Source organism: Sylvia atricapilla, chromosome 3 (assembly GCF_009819655.1).
Source record: "Sylvia atricapilla isolate bSylAtr1 chromosome 3, bSylAtr1.pri, whole genome shotgun sequence".
NCBI lineage: Eukaryota > Metazoa > Chordata > Aves > Passeriformes > Sylviidae > Sylvia > Sylvia atricapilla.
Genome location: NC_089142.1, coordinates 15,832,130 through 15,853,902, shown reverse-complemented (window position 1 = coordinate 15,853,902; position 21,773 = coordinate 15,832,130). Strand labels below are relative to the sequence as shown.

At 40.0% G+C, this 21,773-nt stretch overlaps 1 long non-coding RNA gene across 1 annotated transcript in view; it reads right to left on the bottom strand.

The window, feature by feature from the left end:
- The window catches only part of LOC136358377 (uncharacterized), a 108,703-nt gene that overhangs the window by 54,292 nt on the left and 32,638 nt on the right, over positions 1–21,773 (bottom strand). The gene's annotated exons all lie outside the window — the stretch shown is intronic.

Sequence of the window (21,773 nt, the reverse complement as noted above, 5' to 3'; positions counted from 1 at the left end):
GCAAATACGAGCAAACTAGAGATCTTTTTCTCACTAGAGATCTTTCCTTAAGCATAGCCCAGCCCTCATTCAAACACAGTCAAGACCTGAACAAGATGGCCATATCCTAACAGATTTTTAGGGATAATTCTTGTTATGTGTTCTGTCCCCATCCATCTCTGGCTATGTGCTGGTTAAATCCATTACAAGGGCTTTTCTTGGCAGTTCATATGTGGACAATCACATATCAGTAATTGATCATACACTGTAAACCCAGGTTAGATGCAGCTTCTGTGTCCTCGACCACCAAGAGAGAGATTAACCCAGCCACTGTTGTCCTGGGCTGTCAGTACAAAGTCTCACTGGGGCCTGCTCTGCTCAATATTCCAAAATAATTGGGTCCACTTTTTGCCCTAAACACACTCACACATGGTGCTCAGGAAATCCTGGGTGGCATTTAACACCGTGGTTGGTAAACCAAGACTTGGAAGGTGGACAGGCTAGGGTGTTATGTTTTAAAGTGTGTATCAAGACACTCCAAAAGAGGCAAAAGTAATGGGATCTCCACATAATGGCAATAAAGCAGCCTAATGGATTAATGAAACAGAAGCCACAGTTTTGTCACTTTGATATTCAGCTTCCACACAGCCTTTTAAATCAGCCTCCTCGCAATCCAAACACACTCCCCTCTGCACAGAACCACAATCCACACATAAAGGAATATGTAAAGCAATTTGGAGAAACAATATTAGGTTGGAAAATTTTGGACTCTTGCTCTTACAGACACAATTGGTGCCAGTTTTGTGTATCTGTCTACCTGCATGAACGAAATAATTACCAGACTACAGCATTCTACAGTAATGATCATTAACTGCAGTAGCAATATTGCAGACTCTAGGGCCTTATTGTAATCCTCCTCATTTCAGTGTTAAACTACTCTAACTTCATTAGCTTCACTGGAGATACTCCACTTTACACCTACATAATTGAGAGCAGAATCAAGCCTCCACTGCTGTGGAAAATACCGGGTAGTGCAGCACTTTTCAAATAAAATGTAATTAACATGAAATTCTAGATCCATATTGCAATTTGCAGAATGATCACTGTGGGTGCAACATGACTTCCAACTCCCTCTCTCATCTTAATTTAGTTAGAAATAGGGCTGCTTGTGTAATATTTTCTCCATAGCAGGAAGCAGGCATATTTCTTTTCCTATTGTTATTTTTTTCTCTTTATAAATCTTTGTCAACAAAGGATTACTAGCTCACCTGAGAGAGGCAGTTAAAGTCAGATACTTGCCCATAATTAGGGAAACTTGGAATCCTTGACAGTGAACACCTGGCTTCTCATTACTACCTGAATTTTATACTTCCAAGTGTTAATCTCTCCTCAGGGTTTGCCTTGGAGTTTCATTCTGGTATTCAATGAAACCATCAGGTTTTCCAGGCACTGACACCTTTGAAATGTTTTCCACATGGGAACCAATATGAAACATGTGTGATTATTACTGATTTAGCTGTGTTGATTTCTCTTATAGTAGCACCCTGGAAAAATAGTACAGACAGCAGTAATAAAATCTTTCATTGAATAACTTTATACAGCAGGAAGAGTTGTGTTTGAAGGGGCTGGTTTGATGGGGGGAGGGAGGGTGGGTATTGCTATGATGAATGGTGTTATCATGATTATAACTTGGTTTAAAGGATTCTAAGAACTTGCACATTTTTTAGCCTTGAGAGTAAGTTCTACCAGCACTTCTTTCCCCTTAAAAGCCATCACTGTTGCCATTCCTCACAGCCCTAGATGAAATACGTGGGCTAGCTGGAACTGGGAGCATGCTGACTGTGAGCTCCCAGCTAACACTAGAGAGCTACAGTTTGGGCAGATTACTGTAATTTCCTTTACTTTACTGAGTGCAGGGTTTTCTTCCCAATCTTTACCAGCCTTATGGGCAGGAAAATTTCTCATTCCCACAAGACTAAATGTGCAGGTAACTTTGTACTTTTTACTCCAGACACTCGAAAACCCAAACAAAAGGATGGGGCTCTGGGGCTCTTCTTCTGTTAATCAGAAGGATTTACTATCCTGTACCTGAATAAGAGTTGTTTAAACCACTTTAGGCCCAAAGCTCTTATTGACTACTGCAAGGCAGTAGAAGTAATAAGAAGTCAAAATCCTCTGAAAGAAAAACACCAAAGTAAGAGTTTCCATGAAGCTGAAACTTACTCAGAAACATGAAAACAAATTATTTTTAAACAACAGGGCATTTGGTTTTGGAAAACACCAGATGCCAATGAGAAGAAAAACATCCAGGTTTTCTTTCCTTGATCAAGTCCAAGCCCTGGTGGACCTGACAATTTTTAAAGTTTTCACTGAAGTCAGGGAAAGCAGACTTGCTGCAGGAGTAAGTAGCATGCCCAGTGAAAGAAATATGTAAAACTTGTTTGGGATCTAAAGTGGAAAGAAAAAAGAAAGCAAAGCAGTAAAAGGTTTCGTGACTGTTCTAAGCCTGAGCCTCTGAATTAGTAGAAAAGAGCAGTTGTCATGGAATCCCAGAAGAAAAATACTAAAGAAAACTGAGAAACTCCAAGTTAACCTATGATGAGCTTTATATGTGAAATGGAGTAGCAATGCAAAATAGAATTAAAACATCAAGAACTCAAAAGTGCTCATCAAAGTAGTCTTTGTCTTGAAGTTCAGTAACAAAAAATGGAAAACTTTAAACTACAAGGTTCAACACAGATTCCACTGTCTAATTTGTGGAAGATGCTAAAAATGAGCATCAATACAGTCCAGTGCTCTTCACAGAAGACACAGGAAATTTCATGTCGCTATTTCCCAGAACTTAGTTTCATTTAAAAGCAAGTAGACTCCAGTTCTTAGAACTGACAAAAGACACCTGAAATATTTTCCCCTGGAGAATAATATTTTCTTTCTTTAATTGCACAATTATGATTGGAGTTCTGGATACAGGCCTAGGAGACACTGCTGCATATATTTTGAAGGAGACTACATAACCTTGTTACCAGAACTGGAATGCAAGCACAATTCCCCAATTCTTTGGGGATATCCAACAATCTTACCAGCGTCCTGGCTGTTTGTGGAGCAGCTACAGAGTACTGACACCTACTCAGCTGAGCTCAGGTTAAAAAAAGAAATATATCTTTGTAAGTATGTGGTTCAGATTATTCAGAAAATAAAGATAAAATAAGCCTAAACCAACCAAACAAACAGAAAACCCCACAGACTTGTACCATAGGAACAGTGTGCATTAAATACCTAAATTTGTATGTCATGCAAAGGAAAGTTTAACTTAGATGCTTCTTCCTTCAACACTATTTCAATCTCCATTGACTGTTTCATTTTCTGCATTAACCCTCTTCCCTTCAACTCCCTACAGTCTGTTTCTCCTCTCTGTTGCAATTCCCTTCCTGTCTCTGCCTTTGATTTTATGCAAATTTGGGTTGTCTGGGATGATGGTTATAGAACTGAAAACAGAGTAATACAACAGTCCTGTTCTAGAGCTTTAGGCTCAAACTAAGCACAGAGGATCACTACCTGCTCTGCTGGGAGCATTTCTGAGCACCCAGTGCACCTTATGCAATTCTTCAGATCTTACTATTTGTCTTACAGTTATGTGGGCCAGGAATTAGTTGCCTCACAAGGCTACAGGGCAGATTTGTGGAACAGTCCAGGTCTCTGAGACTGCTGTCTTGCATCACAGACATGTGCCCTGTCACAGGAATGACACAGCTTTCCCACTTCTCTTATAGACACTAGTTCTCAGTTTTCTGTTAAAAAACTCCATAGATGAGGTCATGAAATATGTCGTGGTGCCTCCTGTGAAGAGTTAGTGACTCTGCCCAAGTAAAACTGACAAACTCAATTCACTGATGAAGTTACAAGGCAAATTGTTGGGCTCTGAAATGTTTCTGTGAATTCGGCTCATGGGTTCTTACAAGATGAGGAACTCTAAGGAAATGCTAATCTTAACAGCCATGATTTTACCAATTTTGGCTGAAGAGACTGACTGATGAACCAGCTTTTACTGCCTGTCAAGGGAAATGAGGGATAAAAAAAATTCCCAGAAGTATTTTAGAGACATACATAAAAGCAATGAAGGAGAAGGGAAAAAACTCATAGGACAAAGAAACATGTACATTCATGTGATGGGGAGGACCTGACTTAGCTAATGGATCAGCTCAAGACGTGGAAAGTCTGTCTTGTACAGAAAACAGTAAGAGAAATATCTAAACAGAATCAAGAGTACATGCTTCCAGCACAAATGATGTACCAAGGGAATAAGGTAAAGGCAAAAAAAATGTACAAAGGATTTACATTTATCTTATGCTAGTAAGTAAGGAGTAAAAGAAAACATGGACAGAGACCTCTGAGAGAGTATTAATAAATATACCCATGCTACCCTGCATACTTGAAATATTAAACAGTGTGCTCACATACTTGCCACTAGTGGTTTCTAGGAAAACATATTTACATTTGTGAAGTCTAAAGAGTTGGTGTTTTGTTTAGTGGAGAGAACAGAAAAAAAAAAAAAAAAGTTGTTTTGGATGAGAAAAAATGTTTCATTTGTTTTTTGTTTCCCAATACAATCAGGAACAAAATATACTTCATTGCTAGCATCACTTGCAAGTCAGGCATATACACAAGAAAACAAAAAAACATAGATTTATGTTGTCTGTTGCACTAGAGAAATCCAAGGGGAAATTCTGTTTGACAGGCAAGAAAAGAAAACAGAGAGGAAAGAATTCTTAATTCAAAATTTCTAACAGGATTAAAGTGACAGGGAACAAATGACTACAAGCCTCAGAAGCTGAGGACTTCCATCTCTAGGTGTGCTGGTGTTTCTATTATGAGCCTCCACTTCAAATATAACTACAGAGACGAAATTGATTTTCTGGTTTTATGACCTTTTTAAAGGCACATTAATGTTCTACATAACTGAGTATTTGCACAGTACTTTATTATGTGAAATACCATTAATTTCAATGGGAGTTTGTGTAGTATGGTAACGATGTCATTAAACAGCGCTGTTAAACTCATTGGGCTATTTACCATCCTGAATTACACCTGGACACACCCTCCCCCTGAGCAGCATGGCCTCTCCCACACCTCTGTACCCGAGTCATGCAGTGTGCCCCTGCTTCCCCTGGCTAGCAGGGGCCACAGGCCAAAGCTCAGCAGCTGCAGGTAATGATTAACAGGAGGTTTTGAGACATGGCCCACATTATATCCGTCTGCACAAGGGCAAGATTTGTCCAAAAGACACTTATAGACCTTTACTCATTCCAGCTATGCCATGAGCTGGAATGGCTTCGTTTCTTGCTCTGTCCTAAAATGTTCCAGGTTTATTGGCATAACACCTTTGTGAAGAAGAAAAAGAGCAACTTAATTCCCTGGGGTTAAACTGATGCACACACAGAAATCTGATCTGCACGCAGCAAATTCCTCCAGCAACCTGGGCCCTGAGGAGCATCCTGGCTAGAAGCTGCTTCACAGACCCATTACTGTTGCAACCAGTTGGAGCATTAGTATATGACATGTTTCATAGATGATTATTTCCATTTTAATCCATGGATAATAACTTGCATGTTCAAGAATTTGCAATACTTTGTCCATTTAATGTTGAGGCATTACACTGCAACTTCAGGAAGTGCTTAGAATAGGGGAGTTGAGTAAACTCCACCATATTTGAAGTAGCTTGAGGAAGTATTGTGCTCAGCATCACTGTTCTAAAGTATTGTCAAACCTCTTTCCTGTGTGTGACAAGCTGAAAGAAGAACACCTGTTTTCTTTACTACCCTATCCATGCTGGTTGCCTTGAAGAGAGGAGAGAAATTGATGCACAGATAGATTAGAGAATGAAACGCTGGAGTGTAGCCCTGCAGGAGGAGGTCTGAGGCTTTTGATTGATGATAAACTGAATTTAAGTCAACAATGTGCAGTCAAAAGGACCAATTATATACTTGGAGTGAGTTGAGGATGATGAAGGATGTTGAGAACAGATCCTGAAGGATTGTCCCACTATCCTCAGCATTGGTGAGGTGTCACCTCAAGTACTGTGTGTGGTCTCACGCTTCAGAATATCAGAAGCATATAAAAACTTGAGAATGCGCCAAAAGGAGGGCAACAGAGGTGGAGAAAGGCAACTGGACATGACTTACCAGGATTGGCTGAGGATCCTAGGTTTGTTCAGCTCAGAAAAGAGGAGGCTGAGCAGTGACCACCTTGCTATCTGCAGCCCCTCAAGGTGCGGAGCAGAGAAGGAGACACTGATTGCTTTTGCCCAGTGTCTGCTGATAAAACACAAGTGAATGGCTTTAAGCTGCATCAGATGAAGTTTGGACTGGATATGAGGAAAAGGTTCCTCCCTGAGATCAAGCACCAAAAGAAACTCCCCAGGGAATAAGTCATTGCCTCAGGCCCATTGAGTATTCAAGCAGCATTTGAACGATGCACTTAGACACCTGATTTAAGGTTCAGGTTTCCCTGTATGGAATAAAGAGTTGGAATCAATGATCCTTTTGAGTGCCTTCCAACTAAGGATCTTTTATAAATTTATGAAAATATAAACAGCCCCATACTCAGCTTTCCACTTGATCTAGAGTCAGCATGCTATAACAGGCCAGAAACCAACAAGGGCCTGGTATGAGAGAAGCTCTCACTTTCCGTCTTCACATCACGGCTTGTAGCCCAGATCATCTCTTTGACTAACCTCTGTGATTTTCTCTCTGTCTGAGTAATAGGTTTTTCTTTGCAATGGTTTCTTCCTGTCCCACTGAAGTCAATGAGAAATAAGATCAAGCTCTTTATTTTTCTTTTTTGTTTATTTGGTTGGTTTTTTATGTTTGGTTTGTTGTTTTTTTTTGGGGGGGGGGGGGTTGGGTTGGTGATGGGTTTTTTTGGTATCTGATTTGGATTGCTGTTGCACTGATTGACAGCACTACTACAACTGCATTGAATTGCTGCCCAACTCAGTAATCTACTTTGGTGTCTTAATCAACTAGAATCAAATTTGAATTGAATTGCTTTTCTTAGAGATCTTTTAGAGTAGTTGTCAATCCAAAGGTAAAGACTTTCATAAAATATCTGCTGCTTTTTATTTTGTACAATTGCTTTAGTTAAAGATATTTTTCTTCATCTCTTACCACTCAGTACTTGCATTTTCTTATTTCATATTTCCTTCTATTTCCTTTTTCCATTTTTAATGTATTCTTTTCTCCCTCTTATTTTTTTAATTAGCTTTCTATTTGAATTTAATTATTTTTTTCTCTTTCAGTTAACTCCTGTCTTACATAGAGCACTATCTCACCACCCCCTTCAATAAAGCTCTGTCTCTCAGCTTCACCTGCTCCTTTGAATTCTCAACTCTAATTTATTTTTCCTTTTCTAATTCCCCTCCCCCCAATAATTCTTATTTAACTCATGAGTTTCTGTTCCAGACATAGGGCCTAGGTTTCTCCCCTTTCGCTTCCCTTAGATCAATGCAATTCTGTGGGTCCCAAATGAGCAATATGAGATCTGTACCCTTCTGGTGTAGAGAAGAGTCAGTCCCATAAAGCAAACTCAGTTAAGAAAACTGAGATATTTCCTTTAGAACACAGTGGGAAGCAACTGTTCAAAGTATGACAGATAATAGGAGAAATTTTCAAACTTCTGATCCCACGAAAGGGGAAGAGCATTGTAGTAAGCAGATAATAAATATTCCTTCTCTTTATCCATTCTTTACCAACATTTCTCTTCCCACTCATCTTCTTTCTACAAAGTTCACATACAGTGTCTCTTATGAGCCCAGATTCTGATCTTGCTTTTACTGCTTTTACTCTGCCTCCATTGTGTTAATTTCTGTTCACTTCTCTTGAGTTATACAAGTGTTAGCAAAAGCAGATTCAGGCTCTCTGTTGGGCTGGGATTTTCTCTTTTTTTTTTTTCCTTTTACTTTTTAAATTTGATGTCCCAGCTGATCTTAAGCAGATGGCTTTTTTCATTTCAGGAGTAGCTTAAGTCTGCACTCTCCAACATACAGCAGTTATCAGTTAATGAGATGACTTGTACCCTTGTCCACACTTGCATCACTACAGCTGCTTAAATGAGCTGATGTGCTGCAACTGAGGATTAAACCATCTTTTTCAATCCTGCATGCACTGCAGCACAAGCTACTCACTCCAGCAACCACAGCGATTGCAGTCCTGGGAAACCAAGATGAGCAGAAGCCCTTGTGCATTAAAGGTAAAGCAAACTCAGCAGTAGAAAAATGAAAAGAGGAACATATCCTCTCCCTGCTATTCAGATGCTGCTGAAATCCCCTACCATTTTCTTTTCAATTATATACTGTTTTGTGTATTTTCACATCCTTTTTTAATCCACCCACCCATGCCTCATTTTTGTAAGGTGGACCTTGAACCTGCCAGAGTTAAAAAGGTTACCCCAAAATTCATGTCTGTAGGCTACACCATTCCAAAACCATGCCTATAGAGTATAGGAAACATGTTCTAAAAAAAGAAGAAAAATCCTCATGTTGGAATACAATCTTTGAGACTTCATGGTTCCAGGGTGAGGTAACCACTCTAGTACCATGAAGCTCGAAGTAAAGTTACTTTTATAATAATGCTATATTTGTTGACACCACAAGGAACTCAGAAATTTTGGCAAAATGGTTACAGAGGTTTTAACCCAAGTGTTGGACCCACCCTGATATTCAGCTATAAATGACTACCTGGCCAATTTAAATGGGGGGCTGAAGATAATTACATACATCTTTTGGTTGTTATTGATTACAGAAACACCACAACCTAACTTTTTTCACCCTAGGGCTAACTAGGTTCAGATGTACCCTCTCCTTTCTATGCAGACCGCAGAAAACTAACATGCTTTAAGGAAGGCTTGGAAACTGGTGTCCATTTATCTGTGCAAAAGTATAATTTCTTTCAGAGAACCTAAATTAAGTGTTCCATTTCCCTGCTACAGAGATAAAATTATTAATGTTTCTTCATATGTGAAAGCAACATTTGCACTGATGTGGTTATATTTGCCAAAACAAGAAAAAGCTTCAGTGGATGACTATTTTTTCTGTCATATGCTATTACTCCCTCCTCTGAAATAATTCAGGATTAGACTTCTTTAACTTATTAAAGTAGAGAGCTAAGGCACAATTCTCATAAGCAGCTTTATGTAGTACAAAGACTCGGCAAGATCCCAACACAACTCTAAGCACTATGCAGACACCTGCAAAAAGACAAATCCATATACTTACTCAACCCTAAAAGGTATTTATACCAGTGCAAAATGTATTATATTGTCATTCTGGTTTGATGGTAACTGAGGTCCATCAGCTAATTAATTGTGTGCAACACCAAAATAGTGCTGAGGGACACAACAGTCCCTGCCCTGGCGGCTTCACAACTACTTTCCCCTCCTTTCCTTGGTACACTTGTGTGAGCTCTTCACGCAGGCACCAAGTCTTCAGACTTAGAAAGGATTCAAAATAAAACACACCAAAACAAAAACCCTATTGTGTACTTTCTGATTAATTTTTGAGTGCACCTGAAGCAATTACAAGAGTAGTACTGGTATTCTTCATAGTGTCTGTCCCTTAATGTGCACCATAAATGGAGGAAACTTGGATCCCAACAGACATGATCTCTAAAGACTTGAGAGATTGGGGAGGGAGGGAGGAAGCAGGGAGAAAAGGAAGGTCATTAAACATAGGCAAGGCACCTCTGCTTGCCCCTCTCAGCACAGACCAGTGCAAATATGTGGTCTGAAAATTAACACAGTTAGGAAGGAAACATCCCACAGGGAGAATCAATACCCAGCAAAGGATAATGGAACCCTGTTCAAGCAGCTGTGATCTGCCCTCTGAACATTAGCACCTGTCCAGGACAGCAATCAATGCTGGTCAATGGGCAGCTCTCCTTACAGCTCAATTCACAGTGATCATTAGCTGGAACCAACGAGGTGGCACCCCATGCTGCCAAATGGTGTCCCCCTTCTTGTAAATGCAGATAAACAATGACTTCCCCAAACAATTGGCACTGATCTTTTTAATCTCTTTAATCTGGCTTTTTGCAGTATACAAGGGGGATCCACAGAATCCACAACTAGAAATTAAGTTATTCAGCCTAATTTCAGAATGTGTCACAAGGCATGACAGGCACTTCAATTCAGCCACAGGAAGGAATTTGGGTTTAACCATTTCTATCAGTGCCATATTTGTCTTGTACTTTACGATTATTATTAATGAACCTCCTTTATTACTTTTCAAGAAGAGTAGAAGAGCTGAACTGGGGATGCTCCAAGAAGGCTGGTATTTGAATTATTCTCCACAGGACAGAGAAATTTTGCCGGCAGTGTACATCTCAATTGCATCACTGAAGACTGCCTTATCACAGACTTCGTGCACATTTCCATACAATCACACTGGAACATAGTTAAAAGGGGGAAAATTAATACAAGCAAAGAATCATCTCTTTCATGGAGTCCATTGGACAGGATGAGGAATTAGCCTGATGTAGTCAGCAACAGGTCCTGAGAAAATGTCTTTCATTCAGAAAGACCTTCTTGTCTCTGGTACAAGTAATAATAAATATCAAGGCCTGCAGATTTTTTAGAAATTTTAAGCATGTCATTTTGACCCATGATTGTATGAATCCTGCTAATAGTCTCCCAAATACTGTTGTACTTCAGTATCCCAAGATAGTGTGAGACATGTGCAGTAAACTGAACTCCAAGGAAATCAAAGCCTCATTCCTCTGAGTGCTGTGTGTCTACTCACATGCTCAAAACTAGAAGTGTGCTTCATTAGGAGTCTGTGAATCTTCTTTAAATACTAAAAGCCAGAAAAACATCTCCAGAAGTTTGCAGGAAATCATAATAGCCACCAAAAATTACTCGTGGTTCCCAGTTCCTCACTCTCACCATAATAATATTCTGTTTCCCACTAGAGAACCCAGTAGCATTAACAAACACAGAAATGCAGATTGAGCTTACTGAGATGCCAGCAAGGGCGCTGAAAGGTAGACAGCTGAGCAGTGTACTGGAAAATGACCAGATATATTTAAACTGGCACGATCCAGTTAGCTATATTCTGAACTGATGCCAAAAGGTCAGGGGCATTGAGAGCACATCTTACATAAGGGACACACGTTTCTGCCATCTACTCCTGCTACTGAGCACAGCTGAGTGGAGAGCAGGGAGCAGAGGGCAGAGGATATCCTAGATTGTTCTTTCAAACTTGACACAGATTTCCATTTTGTCACGTTCTTAGCATGTGTGTTTATTTTCCTTGAATATTCAAGCATTTGGTGCTTTACAGTTGCCAGAGCTTATGAAAAGTGCATATTTAGCTCAAAGAGTTCCCAGATGTGAATTTCAAAATGACACTGTGTTGATTAGCTATAGAAGGCAGCCAGTCAAAGAGCAGGAGCAACAACATGTGACTTGGCATTCCCCAGCCAGCCAGAAAATAGTCACTCATTTAATTTTTCATGAATTTTCCAAAATGTGGGAATACAGCAAAAGTTAAAGGCAGGAACAAATGTTTCTGTTTTCTAATCTGTACTTAATGTCTTACCTTATCATCACTACTATTTTGCCTCTTCCTCTTCAGAAGGGGTCATGAGAAGGCCTATGGGGTCACTGGAAAACAGTTTCCAGGACTTAAAGGTTCCTCCTTAACTAAAGTTATCCCATTATGAAGACACCTGGGGCTCTGCCCCACCTCTGGGGAAAAAATGAAATTACAGTGAAATGCCTTTATTTTCTCTAAATGTTATGCATTGTTTGCAGCTGATCATTCATCATCACAGCTCCCCCCATGAATGATTCATGAGGGGACAGCTGTTCCCAGGGCCTCTGCTCCTGAGCTGCACATACCACAGGAGGCTTCCACAGGCTGGTTATGCCAGAAGCTGAGCACCTGAGAAGTGCTAATGCTTCTTCAACTCAAAGACCTTCATTTTTTCAGATGAAGGCAAGGCTACAATGCACCCTAACAGTTCAATTAAGGGGTATGGAATAGGTAAATTAACCCACTTACAGAGAAATTAAAAAATGTTTCAAAGTATACAATAAGCCAGACCACTGAAAATACTGGGATTAAATATCCTGTAGAGGACTCCTCTAGTTTCTGCAAAATGCATGCATAAAACACACAAAACTGCATTCAAGTGTTGACATGTTCTGCAGATATTATCTAGTTTGTGTCTTATTTTTCAAGAATTTAAACTGCAGGCACTACAAAGGACAGAGTAAAGGCAGTTTTCCTACCCAGCTCTGATTTTGTTCTGAGTTTTGCCTTCATCTAACAACCTGTATGTCTCCCCATTTCATAACAGCATATATAGTGCTTTCTACTGTAGACAGAACTAAGCTTCTCCTAATGAAGCTTTCCTGCTTTAAATTAATGGTCATTTAAAAACAATATCTTCCCTCTCTTTTTATTATTACCTCAACTGAAGAAGAAAGGCTTAATATAGAATTTTTTAAATCTACTCACAAAATCACAGTTGGTAACATTATAGTAATTGTTATTATAAAGCAGCTATTTTTTTAGCAAAATTACAATTTTGCTCTAAGAAAATAGGAAATTGGCAGTAGAACTGAAGTGACAATTTCTCCACTGTGTCTAATATTGCAAAAATCAGGAACATATCTCATATCTTCTTCTCCTTTGTGTCCTTGTCCTTTAAAAAAAAAAAAAAAAAAAAAAAAAGCAAGGATAAGTTACTTCCAGAATTATATTCTACTAGCAATTTTACGAAATCCCTAGACCCCAACAACTGCAATGAAAAAAAGAGTGATGCAACTCTTTCAAGCTCTACCAATAAAAAAGGAAGAAAAGAAAAAAGATTGGATTGCCAAAATCTGACGCCATTTCTCATAAACAGAGCAGATGTTTAAAATACAGAGAAAATGCTACCTAGAATTTGGGGCTTGAACTCTTTGAAACTGCTTTGATTGAAAAAAGTATCGTGCACTGATATTTCAAAATAATAATTCCTAACTGGAAAGCTTCAAAATCTGCAGCCCAAGTTTGGAATTCACATGTTATTTCCTTCTTTAAGGAAGAGTAGTCGACAATGCAGAATGGGATTAATTTTTTTTTTAACTACATGACTTTTGTGTAGGTATTCTTTATCTTTTTTTGGCTAGTGTTTTCTCTCAGCCTCATTCTGACCTTTCACTCATACCACGACACTCAGTCTACTAAGTACTGAGAGTTATTTATACCAAAATCATTTTTTATACAGAAGTGGGCAAGGGAACCTCAGTTGTTTGCATATGCAGGAGGGCAATTTAAAATAGAATGAATTTCAGATGCAGTACTGGAATTCTTTACCATGTCTTCATAAGAGATGTACAAACCACTTAGTCTACAATGAACAAGGTTACAAGTCACACATCATACATACACTGGAATTACATGGTTTGTGGTAGACCTCTCTGACAGAGCCAAACTCTGTTCTCAATCTCCGGAGACAATGGGCTTGTGTTGATATAAAGTTGTAGAATTTGACTTTAAATCAGTAAGCAGAAACACCAGACAAAAAACAACAGGCCTCTGCAGACATATGTCATTGATCAGATATTATCTGCACATGGAAATCATTTTAGTTACCAAATAAAACCTTTTGTTGTCTCCAGAAAGACCAATACTGTGTTTAGGCAATCAAATGTTAAGTATCTCCCTGAAAGCAGCAATGGTCACCTTTGCTGCAGGGGAAACCATGGGAGGGTTTCCCAGGGAAGAGGCAATGTGTCCAGCCACGTTTTTTCCCATTAACGACAATTAGTGCAGTTCAAATTCCTCATCCCAGAGACATATGGCACCAACACCATCATACCTGCAGCTGGCCACCAGCTGGCTTTGACTCCATTCACCACTTCTCACTGAGTCCAGCTGTCCAGTCAGATTTTACCCAGTGGACAGTGCACCCATATGAGCCTTGAGCAGACAGCTTCTCCAGGAAAATGTTCTGGGAAACAATGTCAAAGGCTTGACTAAAATCCACATAAACACCCACAGCCTCTTCCTCATCCACTGATCACCTTGCCATAGAAGGAGATCAGATTGGTCAAGAAGAGCTGCCTTTTACAAGGCAGCCTGATGGCCTCATTGTCCTGCACATATCACAGGATGGCACTCAGTATGATCTGCTCCATGATATTCCTCAGTACCTAGGTCAGGCTGATAGGCCTGTAGTCCCCCATATCCTCCTTCCATCACTTTTTCTAGATGAGCACAGTTAACTGCAACTGACCAGGATTGCTGACCAGGACTGCTTAGAAATAATTGAAGGGTGAGCACTTCACCAGTTCCCTCAGTACACTTGCGGGGATCCTGTTGAGCCCTGTGCGTATCTAAGTGGTGTAGCAGGTTGCTAACTATTACCACTTTTATTTTCTACTGGATTATGGGTCTTCATTCTGCTCTCCATCGATGTCTTCCAGCTCAGAGGCCCTGTTAACCCTGAGAATAAGTGGTCTTATGTAAAAAACTGAGGCAAAGAAGGCATTATTACCTCAGTCTTTTCCTCATTCTTTGTCGCTATGTTTTCACCTACATCCAAAATCCATGGAGATTGTCCTTAGCCCTCCATCTGTTGCTCATATATTTACAGAAACATTTTTGATTGCTTTTATGTCATTAACCAGATTAGGTTCTAGTTGGGCTTTGGCCCTTCTAATTTTCTCCCTACATAAACTCATGATATCCTTGTAGTCATCCTGAGTTGCCTGTCCCTGCTTCCAATAGTCATAAACTCTCATTTCTTACTTGAGTTCCAGCTAAAGCTCTCTGTTCAGGCAAGCCAATCTTCTTTCCCACTGACACATCTTTTAGTACATGGGGATGGCCTGCTCCTTCATCTGTGGGATTTTTTTGAGGAATGCCTTTTCTTGAAGAAAGACTTCCTGGAGTCCTTTACTCTTCAGGACTGCTTTCCAAGGGAGTCTGTCAACCAGGCTCCTAAACAGGTCACGGTCTGCCAAGGTGGCAGTTCCACTGATCTCACTCTTTACTTCTCCCAGAATTAAAAATTCCATCATTTTGTGATTGCTGTGCCCCAGATAGTCTCTGACCATCACATCATCACTAGTCCTTCTCTATTCACAAACATAAGGTCCATCAGGAAACCTTCCTTAGTTGGTTCACCCATCAGCTCTCAGGAAATTAAAGCAACCAGCCCAGTTGTAGACCTCTATACCCATGACTGAACTGTTCTTGGGTGATCTTAGAGAAATCCTACAGGAGTTCTCTCAACTGAAAATTAATGAAGAAGAAAGAAAAAAATGCTGTGTATGTGGTGGGCAAGAGTGGAAATTCTTTGAAGCAGTTAGCACCACAGCAAATTCATAGTGACTTATGAAATATCTGTGGACTTTAGACATTGTTCTGTGATGCCTAATAAACTTTATATATATGACAAAATAAAAATTTGCAAGGTTAGTTTTTCTTACAGTAACATTCACTACAGTTTTTTCTTTGCAAATCTTAGATTTCAATTCTCACACTGAGTACTTTCGCGTCCTTTCTTGAACACAGTAAATATTTGAGAAAACACTGAAATAATTCATTCAGACAGATGCATATGTCAGAAAAAAATCCAGCTGCATGAAGGTCAGTTAGAAAGGGAATGATTTTGTAGGTGCTGTTGATTACTACCCAAAACATCACTTATCTTTCTGAAGAAATTGTGCCAGACACTTTTTCATAATACTAGCAGGCTTCTATGCATATATTTATATCCAGAATGTCATCTCTATGTTCAGTTATTTGCAGAGAGGTTTGTGTGCTGTGGCTTTTTTAAAGGCTACTAATTCCTGCAGAACAATTAACCCACTGCCCACTAATGTACTGCCAAGCATCACTAAGGAAGATAACACCTCTCTGCTCACAGCTGAAACTACTTCAGATCCATTCTGCCTTTGTGAGGGTACTTTCTGTACAGTAAGTGGAGAAGAAAACTCTAAAGCAGAGGTTGGACCAACTGACCTCCAAAGGTCATTCCTCTAAATCTATCACAGAATCACAGAATGGGTCAGGTTGGAGGCGATCACAGTGGCCATCTGGTCTAATGTTCTTGCTTTAGCAGAGTCATCCCAGAGCACATTGCAAAGGGTTGTGTCCAGACAGTTCTTTAGTATATCCAGTGAGGGAGACTCCAGAGCCTCTCTGGGCAGTCTTGTGCTTGGTCACATGCACAGTAAAGTTCTTCCTCAAAATGGAGTGGATATCAGTGCATCAGTTTCTTCCCTTTGCTTCTTGTTCTATTGCTTGGCACTACCAAGAGGACTCTGACCTCACCTGCTTTAGAACTTCCCTTCAGATTCTTAAATACACTGATGAGATACACTCTCAGTCGCTCCTTCTTGAGGCTCAGCTCCCACAGCCTTTCCTTGTAAGAGAGATGCTCCAGTCCTTTAATTGTGTTTGTAGCCTCCGCTAGACCCAGCCCAGGAGTTCCATGCCTCTCTTGAACTGAGCAGCCCTCCCTCAATCTGCTAGAAATGCTCCTCCTAATGCACCCTTCTAAGCCAAAAGGACACACTGCAGCTCATGGACAGCTTGTTGTCCACCAGGACCTCCAGGTCCTTCTCCACAGAGCTGCACCCCAGCAGGCCAGCCCCAGCCTGTGCTGGTGGCCGGGTTTGTTCCTCCTCAGGTGCAAGACCCTCAATTTGCCTGTGTTAAATTTGAAACTGTTCCTCTCTGCTCCTCTCTCCAACCCATTGAGGTCCTTTTGAAGGGTTGCTCAGTCTTCTGGGTTGTCGGCTGCTCCTCACAGCTTTGTGCCATCAGGGAACTCACTGAGGAGGCTTCTGTCCCTTCATCCAAATCACTGATGAACAAGTTAAATATTGAACCTTGGGGGGTGCCACAAGTGACAGCCTCCAACTAGACTCTGTGTCACTGACTATCCTTTGGGTTCTGCTGTTCAGTGAATTCTCAAATCCACACTTCCTGAGTTTGCCTATGGGGATGTTGTGAGAGACATGGTGGTGATGCAGTACATGAGACAGGAGACCCTCTTCCTGAGGAAACCTGAGGATTTTCTGTCTGTCACTACTAGACAACTTTAACTGTTGTTACAGTTCTGCCATCTCAGGTGAGGTAATGCATGGGCTCACATCTTGATCATGTGAATTGTCCTCCTCTTACATATTTTTTCCACATAAAATACTAACATATTTGCCTTTGTAATTAATATACCTGTAAATTATAAATAATATAATTAATTATATAGCCCACACAACAAAATCTATTGAAAAGTGTGAGCTAAAATAAACCCCAAGCAACTCTTTGACAATTTAGCAATGTCTGTGCACTGTACTATATCTCTTAAGCAGAAACTCACACATGAAAATAGAACATGAAGCACCTTTCCTGGGGCTTTATAGCAACAAGGGTTTTACTGCCAGGAACAGAACAGTTCTCAGCCATGTTCAACAGTTGTGCAACACTGATTTGGAGCAATATCAGAATGGGATCCCCGCTTTGTGACAAAAATAGGGCTGACAAAGTTGTGGAAGGTGACAAAACTTAACAACAGATACAGCATGTGGTGGAAGGGAATGCTGCTTGGAGCATAACGTAACACTCACAGCATTGCTGTTTGCAGGAATAGAGATGTTATTCCTGCCCGCCCCTCCCCAACACAGACATACTCACACATTGTAATGAATCACAGATTAACCACTACGTTATTCCAGCAGATTCAAAGGGCTGTTGAAGAGTAGAAGGCTGTGGGGGTGGTTGTCCTGCCACTAACAGTGCCAAATAGTTGCCTCATTTCACTTGAGAGAAGGCATTCCAAAGTTACACGAACAGAATGGCTTGAAAAGCCTTTTTTCCCATGTATGCTGTGCTTGTTATCATGAATGCAGGTCTCAGATATTAACCATTTCATGTCATTTCAATTACCAGTCCACGACCTGGTGTGCATGGCCAGGCACTCAAAATCCACACAATGATTCAAAGTATGTACACTTCAAAGGAGAGATGGGCCCTGTCTTCCATCCTGTCTCACACGGGCTGAGCGTCAGGTTCTAAAAGTCTGCACATGACTGGTAATTTTTAAATTATTACAATGAAAGGAAAGACTGCCTTTTTAATGTCCAAGCACAACAGCTGCAATGTCATCGAAGTTGCATTCTGAGATGCTCCTAGACTGCAGCCCAAATAAGCATCTTAATGATACTTTGAAAATATGTAAAGCACTTCTTTTATATGCAATGATAATTCTGTCTGGGCACATTGTCTGTTTGTCCAGCCAGAACAGAATTAGAATTCATGAAACAGATTTTACTCTGATTGACACAATATGCAGGCAGCTACAGTTAAAAAAAGAAAAAAAGAAAAAAAAAAAAAAAAAAAAAAAGTTACAGTATCTGTAAACAAGGGGAGACTAGGAGTACTTTATTTGGGACCATGAGCTTAAATTAGAAAACACCTTTCAACCCCATGGAATCTCCAGGTTCTCTGAAAAGTGATGTGCAACACAAGGCTTTGCTTTATTTACATGCATCTACTGTTTAACAGTCCTTTACCAGCAGCTTCAGAAACTTCATACAACATTAAAACCTTTTATTACAGTGACAGAATTTTTAGGGAAGTGAACTACAACTACCTGTACAGGAGTTCGGGCAGTATGCAAACACTTCACCTCTACTCCTGTAAGAAATACTTTTGGAGCCTTTAATGATCACACATAATGATGGTCTTGTCTTGTTACTATATAGACAAGACAGCTTATCTGGAGTAGTGTCCCAAAAGTGAGGACACAAAGGTGGAAGCAAACTGTGGTCCTAAAGGTGTATTGCTGACTCAAAGAAATATCATTCCTTAGCTGCACTAATTCTATTGCATAGTAATTGCATGTATGGCAATTACTAATTATGTTATATATTGACATTTCAATATATTAGCACTTATATAATATAAAAAAATACATGTGGTTCTAAGCCAGTAACAAAATGTAGGCTAGCTTCTTGTCTTTAAAATGGGTGAATGAAATAAGTTCATTAGTGTGCGCAGCATTGTCTACTGAAGGGAACAGCCAAGGTCATGTAAGTCAGTACTATTGACATTTCAAAGGATCAAGTGATGACCTAAATGCAACACAGAAGAAAATAATGGTTGACAAAACAGTAATAGCTGATGGTATTAGTGGGAGGTGAATTAGGAACAGACAAATGAAGCAATATTACTGCCAACAAATCTCTCATATTCCAGCAACCCTTATGTTAGACCAGTGTAAATACAGCAGCATTTCAGGAAATATCTGATGTATCCCAAGGTTATAATTGCTGTCACTGGTAGATATTCGGCCTTTGTGGGTTCTTCTAGAGCATGTGTAGTGTTATGCAGGAAGATATGAGCTTATCAAAAGCTTTTCCAGTCTGAAAGACAATCTATCACTAATTTATGAACTCATGAAAGAAAAAAAGGAACAGCTTAATTCCAAAACTCTTGGCTTTTTGTAAGTAATGTCTTGCTATATAAAAACCTAATGAATGATACCTGCTTGTCAGCACTCTGCACTCTGCACATTTCCTCATACTAATAGATTCACTAAAATCTGGAGATCAGAGAAATTTGTAGTTCTTCTCCATCCTAGCCTTTCACTTGGTTTTATCTAGAAAAGTCAATTGTCCATTTTCTTCTTTCTTTCAATGACAGTTCCTGTACTTAAAAAAAGACACGGGGAACAGAGTTCAGGGGAGAGGGGAATGATGCTAATATAATAGTATATAGTACCAATATATAGTAATATAGTAGTATAATGTGCTAATAAACTATTTTATAATATTAATATATGGTAATATAAAAATATACGCTAATATAATAGTATATAGTACTGACAAATTTTAAGAGGCCTCAGCTGCCCATTAGGAGACATCTACACAGCCACCAGTGTGCAGGTGAATAAGGGACTTAGATCTTAGGGACAAACAATAAATCAAGTGTGAGACTCCAGCAATCAGATGGAGAAGAGGCCCCTGGGAACTGGCAGCATGGTCCTTGATAGTAAAGTGACTTCCACAAAAACATATGGATGCCAGCATATGGTTATGCCATCTGACTCCTTATTATATTTTAAAGGACAGTTCTGGTAATATCATGAGGTTATAATGCCACAGCAGTCCACAGCATATGTGCTTCTCCCCCAGTAATACTTTTTTCGCTTTCACACACCTATCAGGCTGTGTCTGTCTGATTGACTACAGCAAGTGACTTTGGCAGGGCAACACAGAGCCCTGAGGAGGAAGGGCTATAACATATTAATATCAGAATGTAGCTGATTACAATATAAGCCACAAGCTGAAATGATCTGACTATAGCACAAGACATGAAGAATGTGGCTGTCTGCAGGGTCCCGCCGGGAGAATGCATCTATCTATACCTACCCTGGGCAGCTGTCATGCAACCAGAGTGGTCTGATGGAGTTGTCACCTATGAAACCATTGCACTGCCATTATTGGGGGTTTAAATACATCTCCTGTTGGCAGCTAACTAGGGTTTCTCTCCTGCAAGGGAGGAGAGGGAAGGACTCCCACTGAGTTTGTTAAGTTTGTGAATTTCCACCTTTGACAGAAAGTTTCATCCTTCAAGTGGCAAATGCCATTCAGCTCTTGCACTCTAGGGACGGATTCCATTATTAAGAATCTGATTTATTTTTAATAACCCTTCTGCTGTTTATATAGGAACACCCTAAAAAATCCCTAAGGGTATTTTTTTTTAAATAAATATACTGTCTGGGATTTTTTGAATAATGAGCTGTATGAAATCAAATGAGGTACATTTTCTATCTGATGTCTTATAAGCACTGAAGCATATGGAGCTTTGTTTTTTCCTTCCAAAATACACAAGCAGCATTTAAGTAATAAAGTATTACAAAAAAATAGATCTAAATAAATTCTTAATAAAGAACAACCAGTCCTGCAACCAGACCTATCAGGCCCATCCTTTCTGAAAGCCAAAGAGTCCACCTGCTCTGATCTGACTGCTATATTTATATATGTATCAGACTGGGATTTGCCAGTTACTCTCTGCCAGTTGACAGAGCTCAGCCCTGCATGGTCTCAGAGAGGATGCTTAGGATAACTCTGCATGGGGCTGTGGCCACACTCTCCAGCTGGTGCAGCATGCCTTCTCTTACCCAGCTCCCCTTTGGAGCAATAGGGCTTTTCAGGCGCTTGTCTTCTCCTTAGTGGTGTAGCCCATTGACTTTCAGCCCTCACCTTCCCTGTCCAGATCTCCTGCCTCAAAGGTTTCACAGGGAAGCATTAGCTGGCCTCACCTGTCTTTCTTCAGCACTGGTATATGGGAGTCCATTTAAACATCCCCAGTTGGAGCTTTGAATATCACCCTCTGTACACATGGATCAAGAAGTCTGAGCTTTTTCCTCTTCAGCTGTATGAGCTATTAGTATGTGAATGTTTTGTCCCTTTCTTCCCCTAAAAAAGAAAGCTTTAAATGTTATTTGCTTTGGATTCTGAGAAGTACAAACTCTACCACATGGCAGACACATGTGAATCCATATGCTAGCATGTCTGTAAAGCCGAGAGAGATTAAAGCCTGAAGTTTCTATTAAATGCTCTCCTTTTTCTCTTGCATGCAACATTTTTAGATCAATCTCTAAATGTTCACCAACTCATGAATATTTTCAAGCCAGCTCTGTTCACTGTGATAAATCATACTGCTTGTATGTTGGTTTAATGACAGATAGTTACCTGAAAACTTCTAGTGTAAAGTGGTTTATGGCCATCTGAGGGGA